Genomic DNA, 11,500 nt, shown 5'->3' with positions numbered 1-11,500 from the left:
TTGAGTATGTTAGCATTAAATATGTTTCTCACATGTAGAGGAAATTCTTACAAACTGATCATATATTATGGATGAAAATTGTAACAGCTACACTGAAACTAGTTAAAGCAGACATGTCTGAATTGAATGAACACTGAAGTGCATCGGAGCCTGTGCTAAGTTAGGTGTTGCCTAACTATTTATTTTACTGACCAAACCAAAAAAATAAAAAGAAGAAGTTAAATTCATGTATTGTTGACAGATCATTTATCAAAGAAATTTGGTTTTCATAATGAAATATTTCACAGCCAAAATTAAAAAAAAATAAAAATCATTGAATCATCCACAGGCCTTTCAGAACCAAGACCTTGATTTTTCTATTGAGAGGGAGGGGCTGAGCATCTTTTAAATCAGAATATATTACACATAAATTATATATTATAAACTTATAACTACATATTTTTAAATAAAATATATATTTCACTCCTAAATGAAATAATCTTAAATCCTCCTAACAATTTTAAGATGTGGCCTATTGCCCAGCACAAACTTGGCAAAATTGACATTCCGAAGAACATATCCCTCTTTCAAAAGAAACTCATTAACTATGTTGTAATTCAAGGGATTTATACCATCGGTCTTATGATTCAGGGAGTTTTTTTAAACCCTCAGACTACTTGAACCATGTTGCTGTGTCTGTCTCTCAGTTTTTACTAAGGTTTAAATTAAGTCTTTAACTCTTTTCAGAACCAAAAATCAGATTAAGAGTACTTACTATTCTTAACAATATCAGATTTCACTCTTTATTTTGAAAGACTCGTGACTGACAATACTGCGTTTCATAAAAATTGAATGGCACATAAGCTTTTTTTATTCACATCAAAAATACTCCTTCAATTCAAAATAGAATCCATTGCCAAAGATCTGCTTGAAGACCCTGCTGTCGCATTCACTAGCCTGAAGCTCACACATGTGAACAAAGACTAACATAAGTCTTCACAACACAGTATTTCAGCATCACCAAGTTGTTGAAACACTTCTTTATTTTTAATAATTTGGCCATAATACAAATGGCATGGCATATTAAAGCATGCCTGCAGAGCACAATGGAGCAAGGTATGGACAAACTCAAGTAAGATCTCATCGGCACATCCCTCATCGTGGAGAGTGGAGACTTCTCACACTCACTGCAGAGGAGGTCACGGGTAAGAAACATTTGATACCGTTTCAGTTCAAAATTTAAACACTAATTGCAGTCGTGCAATGTGTGTACCACTAAAGAGTTGCCTTATTCTCCAGCCGTGCTGAAACTGAGTAAAAGTAGAAGCAAGGAGATGAAATATAGCAGGTATCCTACAAACCAACCTGCATGTGGAAACCCATACGGGGTGTGCAGAGCACTTTGCATGACACTACAAACCGCGACCACCTGTGCGCAAGGGGGATTATATCTGAAAAAAAAAAAAAAAAAAAAAAAATAAAAACCACAGGGGACTGTCATGATTTATTCAACTTCTTCATAAACAAGAGGATGTTTGCATGCATGTTAAAGTTTTCAACATGTTGGAAGATGTTTGTACGTAGGAACTGAGATGGAGAAAAAATGCTTTATTACTTTATAATACATCACACATAATAAATATTTGTTTAACAAAGCCTACATGAACTCCACACATTAATCAAAATTGAATGTGGCATGACTTGTATGATTAACTCAAAAGTCATATTCCAAATGGTAAATAAACTAATATTAACCTTCTGTGTTCATTAATAATGCAGGTTCTCGATAGTTCACAAACACAACTGATACAGTTAATTGAAGCATCACATTTTTGAAATATTCATAATTAGATTTTCAACATTCCATTAATTTGGGATCCAAACTAATAAAAAGCACATTCCACATGCTCTCCAAATTTAAGCCTATCACTTCTCTTCATTAGCTTCTTGATGTGCTTGCAGAAGCACTGAAGACAAATGTGATGTTAACACAGAAATAAACGTCATTACCTGTTCTTAAGGGAGGACTTCTGTATTTTGGAAGAAGTCTCGTCTCAGCGTCTCAGCACAGATTTCACCTTTGATCACCAACTTCTGAGACACTCAATCTGGTTGTCCTTGAACTTAAAACCAATATGATTTTTATCAAAGAAGCATTGCAGAATCAAAGTGCAAAGCAATATCAATATCATCCTCTATTAAATTTGGAATGAATAATATGATATATGTCCTAAGAGCTCAGAAATGTATCCTCCTCTTAAAAAAATAAAACAAAACCACCAAAAAAAAAAAAAACAAAACAGCCAAAACTCCCCACAAAACAACACTCCTCACACAGCTCTTCCTCATAAGTGTGTTGGGAGCAGAGGCAGCGGAGCATTTCTGCCCACCAGCACCCATCAAGGGGCCACTGGCCAGACCGGCCCGAGGGGCACCCATGGGCAACGTGGTCCGTGCTCTGGGCGAGGGCTGGCTGGCAGCTGGGAAGGTGCTTTTGCTTTTTGACCTCCAGATGCTAATTAGAAGAATGAACAACACTGCAAACTCCCCCGAGACCGGGTAATAAACCCGTATCAGTGCTGAAGTGGGCCCGACTCGGAGAAGCGACGTTGAGACGCGTTGAATCAGCAAACCGCAGAGGTGGCCGATGTTTCGGGGTGAGGTTTTCACTGCAAATATTCACCTACACATTACACAAAATCTTGTCCGCCTGATCCTCTCTGAAGTATGACTTGGTAAATAATGCCAGTGAACAATTTTGACAGAAATTATTGCTTTTGAGCTAAACTCCGTGCTTAATCTGTACCCAGAAGCCAAGTATGTAGGTGGTTATGAAATCCTATAGGCAACCTATGGTGAACCGGCGCCTTTGTGCTTGTAAGCAAAGTGTAATTTAATCACACCTACAAATTCATTCAGCATTCACTCTCCACAAAAGAAACAGAATGTTTGATTGGAATTTGTGTAGGTTTTGTTTTTTTTTTTTTTTTTTTTCCTAACAAATATCCTGACAATAAACTCTTTCATTAGAACACTGGTTAAAAAAAAAAAAAAAAAAAAAAGTTATTATAAAGTGAGCAAGCATGTTGCCAAAACAAATGTTTTTTAAAATCTGAGCAAATACCAATGGAAAGTGCTTGGGTGTCAGACGCTGTCCAAGATTTTGTCTATACACAGCTGCTATATGCACATATATGTATATCCCTGGCAACTTTTGCATCTACTATCTTTAATGCATTAGCTGTATGAAAGTTACCGTACCCATCAGTATCCAGAATAGAGGCAGAAACACAAGTAAATGACATCCTTACTACACCATATTTTATGCCTTGTTTTTATTTCCTTTACTTGCCTTTCAGTGTAAACAGTAGATGTTGTTATAAGAGGTCAGTTTTATATGCTGGTGCACCACTGAACTGTTTAGGTTTAAAATGACACTACTGTTTAAGACCCAGTAATTTTCAGAACATATGATTTACTGCTCTGGCACTCTATAAGCCTCATTTCATACCTCCAAGAATGAACTAGTCAAAGTGTTAAATAAACATGAAGTATAAGGCTTGTTTTCTTTCCAAAAGTGCAAGCACTGTGTTACTCTAATGATTAAATATTGTTTAAATATACAACTGAGTTACTAGTTTCACAGTCGATTCTTTCCCTGTGCTTCATTTTATGTATTAATTATTTTGTGTTCAGACAAAGGCTTTAATTAAGAAGCATAAAGAGTTTCTGAAGAGTGAAGAAGTAATGGTTTCATCTGCTTTAAACTGATTATAAACAGTTATATTTCTGAAGAAAAAAGGCATCAGGGAAAAAAAAAAAAAAAAAAAAAAAAGAAGAAGAAAAAAAAAAAAAAAAGAAGAAAAAAAAATCTTAACTAAGCTGAATCTATTAGAGGTGAAAGGACCAGATCCTGTGCCACATTCCAAAGGGCCCAGGACAAAGCAACCCCATGTACTGACCTCCAGCAGCTGTGACCCAAGGCTCACGCACCACCCCAAAATCTTCAATAAGCAGAAGCTAACCTGTTACTGGGGCACCCCGTGCCCCCCCTTCCCATAACCCCGCTGCCACGATCCCTGCTCATCCCTGCCCTCGAGGGATTTCATGGCCAACAGCTTTTGGATGATTTTTAAATCTCAGTATATTTAGAAAAATATCATCATCCATGACGTGCCCAAGGCAAAGAAGAAATACTGTTACCTCACTGCTATTCTGTGAAGCTTAAAAAAAAAAAAAAAAAATCACCTATGGGAACAGGGTGCTAAACTAAGACTCTTGCTCCAGCAATTTTTTAAAAACAATTTTAAGCAGGAGATTAGTAAAACTTTTTAACCCAAAGAAATACAGGTCATTAATTAATCAGAAAGGTCTGTGCCATAGCAACAACCTCTCACAAATATTAGAACAATTGGCAAGAGGAAAACCGCAAGAGGGAAAGGTGTCTATGTGACATCTTCAGTGAAACTCATCCTCTGGTGAAAGGGTTTGAGGTTTGTGCTTTCCATGTTTTTAAACACAAGATTTTGAGAAAAGATTTTTTTTTATGGCCTTGTCAAAAAAAAAAAAAAAAAAAAAAGAGTAAAAAAAAAAAAAAAACACTAGGAGAGGAAGAAGAGGAGTGATGATATGTCAAAAAGAAGGTTTCTTTAATTTTCGGTGCAAGAAAACACGTTCAATCTGGGTTTTGTCATTGTAGGCGTGATATCGAATTTATTGAAGTTTGTTGGAAGTCATTCCACTGACTATAAAGTGCTTGGCATCAAAGCATGATTCTGGAAATTAAAATTACGCAAATAAAGTCATAGTACATTACAGCCCAATGTTAACAGTGACTTAAATTCCCTCATCGTCAACTGCATTCCTAGATGCTTATAAATTTGCCAAACCTCATCTCAGGCTGGAAAACCTCCTTTCTGGATGATGCTTTTGACAGGCTGAATTTATTGGCGGTTTTGCCTTTTGCATCGATCAGTGGAGTTTCCAATCAGGACAGCTCCCTGATTGCCAGGAACCAGCGACAGTACTGCTGGGCTCCCTCTGCCACGGGGCAGCATCGAGAGGAATGAAAAAGTTTTCAGAGTGGAAAGTAGGAGTCAACATTTGGCAGAAAAATGGCCTTTCTGTCCGTAATTTTAATTTGGGCAGATTTATGAAGGAACAGTCATGGGAGGAAAGGAGGAGAATGAGTTTTTGGTCGTTGGATAAACGTTGATGTTCCAGTCTGAGGGACCCCCACGGTAAGTTCTGCCGAGTATCTTTCCAAACTTTGTGCCTGCTCAGACCTCAGACCTCACCTAATGAGAGGTGGATTTTAGCAAAAAGCCTCGTGGTTTGTGCTACAGTTTACTAGAGATTCTTCACCCTCATCATCCACCAGACCGCATGTGGGATGTGGCACTGCCACATCCACAGAGCCTTTCTTCCTTGGCTTTCTGTCTTGGTGGTCTTAAATCAGACCCTTAATGTCATTTGAATGTAGAGGGGTTTCTGCAGTTTAATATAGCTATACCTTTTGCTAACAGTCACTTCCTCCAGCTTTGACACGATTGAAGATAGAAGATCTGCAGGGAAATGTAGAATCAAGAGCCATAAGACACTGGGTTACAGTTCATGCGAATTTGCAATTTAAGTATATGATGACTGAAAAAGATGTAGATGCGCTGTGAAATGTATCTTTTATCCAATCCACCTGCAGGCTGGTTAATTAAAACCACTGACATTCTGAAAAAAAAAAACAAAAAAAAAAAACAAAAAAAAAAACCACAACGGAGTGTAAAACACAATAATCAAGCGAGTGCTTCCTTATGATAATGCAATTTGTAAGCCATATCATTCTCCAACTGTTAAAAAGAAATTAATGAGGAAGGAAGGGCGGAAGGAAGGGCGGAAGGGCGGAAGGGCGGAAGGGCGGAAGGAAGGGCGGAAGGAAGGGCGGAAGGAAGGGCGGAAGGAAGGGGGGAAGGGCGGAAGGGCGGAAGGGCGGAAGGGCGGAAGGGCAGAAGGGCGGAAGGGCGGAAGGAAGGAAGGGCGGAAGGGCGGAAGGAAGGAAGGAAGGGCGGAAGGAAGGAAGGAAGGAAGGGCGGAAGGAAGGAAGGAAGGGCGGAAGGAAGGAAGGAAGGAAGGGCGGAAGGAAGGAAGGAAGGAAGGGCGGAAGGAAGGAAGGAAGGAAGGGCGGAAGGAAGGAAGGAAGGGCGGAAGGAAGGGCGGAAGGAAGGGCGGAAGGAAGGGCGGAAGGAAGGGGGGAAGGGCGGAAGGGCGGAAGGGCGGAAGGGCGGAAGGGCAGAAGGGCGGAAGGGCGGAAGGAAGGAAGGGCGGAAGGGCGGAAGGAAGGAAGGAAGGGCGGAAGGAAGGAAGGAAGGAAGGGCGGAAGGAAGGAAGGAAGGGCGGAAGGAAGGAAGGAAGGAAGGGCGGAAGGAAGGAAGGAAGGAAGGGCGGAAGGAAGGAAGGAAGGAAGGGCGGAAGGAAGGAAGGAAGGGCGGAAGGAAGGAAGGAAGGAAGGAAGGAAGGAAGGAAGGAAGGAAGGAAGGAAGGAAGGAAGGAAGGAAGGAAGGAAGGAAGGAAGGAAGGAAGGAAGGAAGGAAGGAAGGAAGGAAGGAAGGAAGGAAGGAAGGAAGGAAGGAAGGAAGGAAGGAAGGAAGGAAGGAAGGAAGGAAGGAAGGAAGGAAGGAAGGAAGGAAGGAAGGAAGGAAGGAAGGAAGGAAGGAAGGAAGGAAGGAAGGAAGGAAGGAAGGAAGGAAGGAAGGAAGGAAGGAAGGAAGGAAGGAAGGAAGGAAGGAAGGAAGGAAGGAAGGAAGGAAGGAAGGAAGGAAGGAAGGAAGGAAGGAAGGAAGGAAGGAAGGAAGGAAGGAAGGAAGGAAGGAAGGAAGGAAGGAAGGAAGGAAGGAAGGAAGGAAGGAAGGAAGGAAGGAAGGAAGGAAGGAAGGAAGGAAGGAAGGAAGGAAGGAAGGAAGGAAGGAAGGAAGGAAGGAAGGAAGGAAGGAAGGAAGGAAGGAAGGAAGGAAGGAAGGAAGGGCGGAAGGAAGGGCGGAAGGAAGGGCGGAAGGGCGGAAGGGCGGAAGGGCGGAAGGGCGGAAGGGCGGAAGGGCGGAAGGAAGGAAGGAAGGGCGGAAGGAAGGGCGGAAGGAAGGGCGGAAGGGCGGAAGGGCGGAAGGGCGGAAGGGCGGAAGGGCGGAAGGGCGGAAGGGCGGAAGGGCGGAAGGGCGGAAGGAAGGAAGGAAGGAAGGGCGGAAGGAAGGAAGGAAGGAAGGGCGGAAGGAAGGAAGGAAGGAAGGGCGGAAGGAAGGAAGGAAGGAAGGGCGGAAGGAAGGAAGGAAGGAAGGAAGGAAGGAAGGAAGGAAGGAAGGAAGGAAGGAAGGAAGGAAGGAAGGAAGGAAGGAAGGAAGGGCGGAAGGGCGGAAGGAAGGAAGGGCGGAAGGGCGGAAGGAAGGAAGGAAGGAAGGGCGGAAGGAAGGAAGGAAGGAAGGGCGGAAGGAAGGAAGGAAGGAAGGAAGGAAGGAAGGAAGGAAGGAAGGAAGGAAGGAAGGAAGGAAGGAAGGAAGGAAGGAAGGAAGGAAGGAAGGAAGGAAGGAAGGAAGGAAGGAAGGAAGGAAGGAAGGAAGGAAGGAAGGAAGGAAGGAAGGAAGGAAGGAAGGAAGGAAGGAAGGAAGGAAGGAAGGAAGGAAGGAAGGAAGGAAGGAAGGAAGGAAGGAAGGAAGGAAGGAAGGAAGGAAGGAAGGAAGGAAGGAAGGAAGGAAGGAAGGAAGGAAGGAAGGAAGGAAGGAAGGAAGGAAGGAAGGAAGGAAGGAAGGAAGGAAGGAAGGAAGGAAGGAAGGAAGGAAGGAAGGAAGGAAGGAAGGAAGGAAGGAAGGAAGGAAGGAAGGAAGGAAGGAAGGAAGGAAGGAAGGAAGGGCGGAAGGAAGGGCGGAAGGAAGGGCGGAAGGGCGGAAGGGCGGAAGGGCGGAAGGGCGGAAGGGCGGAAGGGCGGAAGGAAGGAAGGAAGGGCGGAAGGAAGGGCGGAAGGAAGGGCGGAAGGGCGGAAGGGCGGAAGGGCGGAAGGGCGGAAGGGCGGAAGGGCGGAAGGGCGGAAGGGCGGAAGGGCGGAAGGAAGGAAGGAAGGAAGGGCGGAAGGAAGGAAGGAAGGAAGGGCGGAAGGAAGGAAGGAAGGAAGGGCGGAAGGAAGGAAGGAAGGAAGGGCGGAAGGAAGGAAGGAAGGAAGGGCGGAAGGAAGGGCGGAAGGAAGGAAGGAAGGAAGGAAGGAAGGAAGGAAGGAAGGAAGGAAGGAAGGAAGGAAGGAAGGAAGGAAGGAAGGAAGGAAGGAAGGAAGGAAGGAAGGAAGGAAGGAAGGAAGGAAGGAAGGAAGGAAGGAAGGAAGGAAGGAAGGAAGGAAGGAAGGAAGGAAGGAAGGAAGGAAGGAAGGAAGGAAGGAAGGAAGGAAGGAAGGAAGGAAGGAAGGAAGGAAGGAAGGAAGGAAGGAAGGAAGGAAGGAAGGAAGGAAGGAAGGAAGGAAGGAAGGAAGGAAGGAAGGAAGGAAGGAAGGAAGGAAGGAAGGAAGGAAGGAAGGAAGGAAGGAAGGAAGGAAGGAAGGAAGGAAGGAAGGAAGGAAGGAAGGGCGGAAGGAAGGAAGGAAGGAAGGAAGGAAGGAAGGAAGGAAGGAAGGAAGGAAGGAAGGAAGGAAGGAAGGAAGGAAGGGGAAGGGGAAGGGGAAGGGGAAGGGGAAGGGGAAGGGGAAGGGGAAGGGGAAGGGGAAGGGGAAGGGGAAGGGGAAGGGGAAGGGGAAGGGGAAGGGGAAGGGGAAGGGGAAGGGGAAGGGGAAGGGGAAGGGGAAGGGGAAGGGGAAGGGGAAGGGGAAGGGGAAGGGGAAGGGGAAGGGGAAGAAGGGGAAGGGGAAGGGGAAGGGGAAGGGGAAGGGAAGGGAAGGGAAGGGAAGGGAAGGGAAGGGAAGGGAAGGGAAGGGAAGGGAAGGGAAGGGAAGGGAAGGGAAGGGAAGGGAAGGGAAGGGAAGGGAAGGGAAGGGAAGGGAAGGGAAGGGAAGGGAAGGGAAGGGAAGGGAAGGGAAGGGAAGGGAAGGGAAGGGAAGGGAAGGGAAGGGAAGGGAAGGGAAGGGAAGGGAAGGGAAGGGAAGGGAAGGGAAGGGAAGGGAAGGGAAGGGAAGGGAAGGGAAGGGAAGGGAAGGGAAGGGAAGGGAAGGGAAGGGAAGGGAAGGGAAGGGAAGGGAAGGGAAGGGAAGGGAAGGGAAGGGAAGGGAAGGGAAGGGAAGGGAAGGGAAGGGAAGGGAAGGGAAGGGAAGGGAAGGGAAGGGAAGGGAAGGGAAGGGAAGGGAAGGGAAGGGAAGGGAAGGGAAGGGAAGGGAAGGGAAGGGAAGGGAAGGGAAGGGAAAAAAGAAAAGAAAAAGAAAAAGAAAAAGAAAAAGAAAAAGAAAAAGAAAAAGAAAAAGAAAAAGAAAAAGAAAAAGAAAAGAAAAAGAAAAAGAAAAAGAAAAAGAAAAAGAAAAAGAAAAGAAAAAGAAAAAGAAAAAGAAAAAGAAAAAGAAAAAGAAAAAGAAAAAGAAAAAGAAAAAGAAAAAGAAAAAGAAAAAGAAAAAGAAAAAGAAAAAGAAAAAGAAAAAATAAAAAGCTGTTTATTTTTGCCATAGCATGGGCTTGTGGCCCAAATCCTCCCTCCAGTAAATCCCTGGGCTGTCAATCCAAGGTGGTGGGATCTACAGGAGTGCAAAATACTTTTCCATGTAAAAATGCAGGTAATTACATGAGAAAAATGGGGAAAAAAAAAAAACATATCAGGAAGTTATTCACTGTTTTTCAGTATGTTGAGACTCTTTTATAAAATCGTCAGGAAAAAAACCCAGAATATTCCCATCAAACCTTCCTTTTTCAGGAAGCAGCATCTACAAAATATATAGGAGAAAACTGCATCATAGGATGCACAGGGTGCTAGAGCTGTTATCCCATGCTAGAAAAATATTGGAGGGAAGTTTTAAGTGCCTTACCTGATGCAATAAAAATACCAATACAGTATGTCCTAAAGTTTGTATTCTTCATTTAACAAAAGACACTGCCACAGATAAATATCAGAACAGATTTGTTAATGCTGCACTATTGGCAGCTAAAAACAGATCACTGTAGACTGGAAGACTGAACAACTGCCAACTGGTAATAAATGGATGGCTCAGCCTAAGGATTTACTGCCAATGGGGGGGAAAACGAGAGCTATGTGAACAGAAATAAACTAAAAGAATTGAAGAAAACACAAAATTTCTTGCAGGCTTCCTTCAAAATACAAATTGGTTGGCAACAGCCAGGGGAAAGGAGAAACCCCGAACAATCTGAAAAATACTGCTGGGCTCCTCCTCTGCCCAGACTCCTGTGCTGCAGCAATACCTGCAGGCAAGTTTTCCCAAGTAATAAGACTTAAAAATCTTTTTTCAGATCACATTTGTTTAAACTGTATGTGTCCAAGCAGATGCATAGCTCTTCTGTCCTAATCACCATGGGAAGAGACGGTCAAACAAATATCTTGAAGAGGCATGCAAGAGGACAGGCTAACTCAGAGGCACAACAAACTCTGGGGCTGGCCCTCCCAGTGCGCGGGTATTGCACTCCTCCATGCCCATCAAGCCTTGAGGTGCAAGGCTTTAATTGGATTTAAGGACTTCTTCAGCTCTTCAAAAGGTTCACGTTGTTTGTTGGCACTGAAAGAGTCCCTTGGGATGCACTGAGGTCCTCCCGTTGCATGGCAGCATCTTTGAAAAGAGGTTCAGAATTTATGCACAGAAATACTGTTGGTCTTTCCTTGGCTGGTCTTGCCATTTCATGGTTTATTGCTTTTTCTTGATATAAAGATATGCATATATGCATGTTGAATATACATGTCTACATATAATTAGACACGTATTGAGCAAATATACATTAATTGCTCATGGCCATGGAGCTACCCTGCCCGAGCTGCGCTTGCTGCAGGATGAATAGAGGAGTGCCTCTCCTCTAACGAGCCCTAAAATGCAGATGCATCATCGTAAGTCTGAAAACTAATCACTGAAGCAGCTTCTCAGGATTAACTTCCGAGGTTCTAAGTCGTTCCTCTGCCATCGCGAGGATCGTGCCTGGCTGGAGCAATGGCTGGCTCACACGGCTCTGCAGGACAGAACGAGGGATATTATTTTAGAAAAAAGTATCTAAATGGTCAGGAGAAAGGACACCACAGACTTGTACCTGATCCTCCATGCACGTACACAGGGGTGCAATCTAGAGAGCAACACCAGCACACAACTGATATAAGGCATCTTATTTTCCTAGAGCATTAACTAGACCTATCAGGTACAAATTTCTGTGTGGCACATTATTGATCTTCACACACCAAATAATAATAATTTCAGGACAAGACAGACAGCTGCGCATCAGTCTGTCATGGTTAAAGATACCAACCTGAAATCCCAGAAAGAGGACCGGTCTGTATGGAAGGTTTGGACCAGCACTAATAAGCCCTGCTAGCTCTATTTAGGAAAAGAAAAAAAAAAAAAAAAAAATCAAAAGGAAGAAAAAGT

Source organism: Tyto alba, unplaced genomic scaffold (genome assembly GCF_018691265.1).
Source record: "Tyto alba isolate M040663 unplaced genomic scaffold, T.alba_DEE_v4.0 Super-Scaffold_1, whole genome shotgun sequence".
Lineage (NCBI taxonomy): Eukaryota > Metazoa > Chordata > Aves > Strigiformes > Tytonidae > Tyto > Tyto alba.
The sequence above is the reverse complement of the archived record's forward strand: the minus strand, read 5'-3'. Positions refer to the sequence as shown.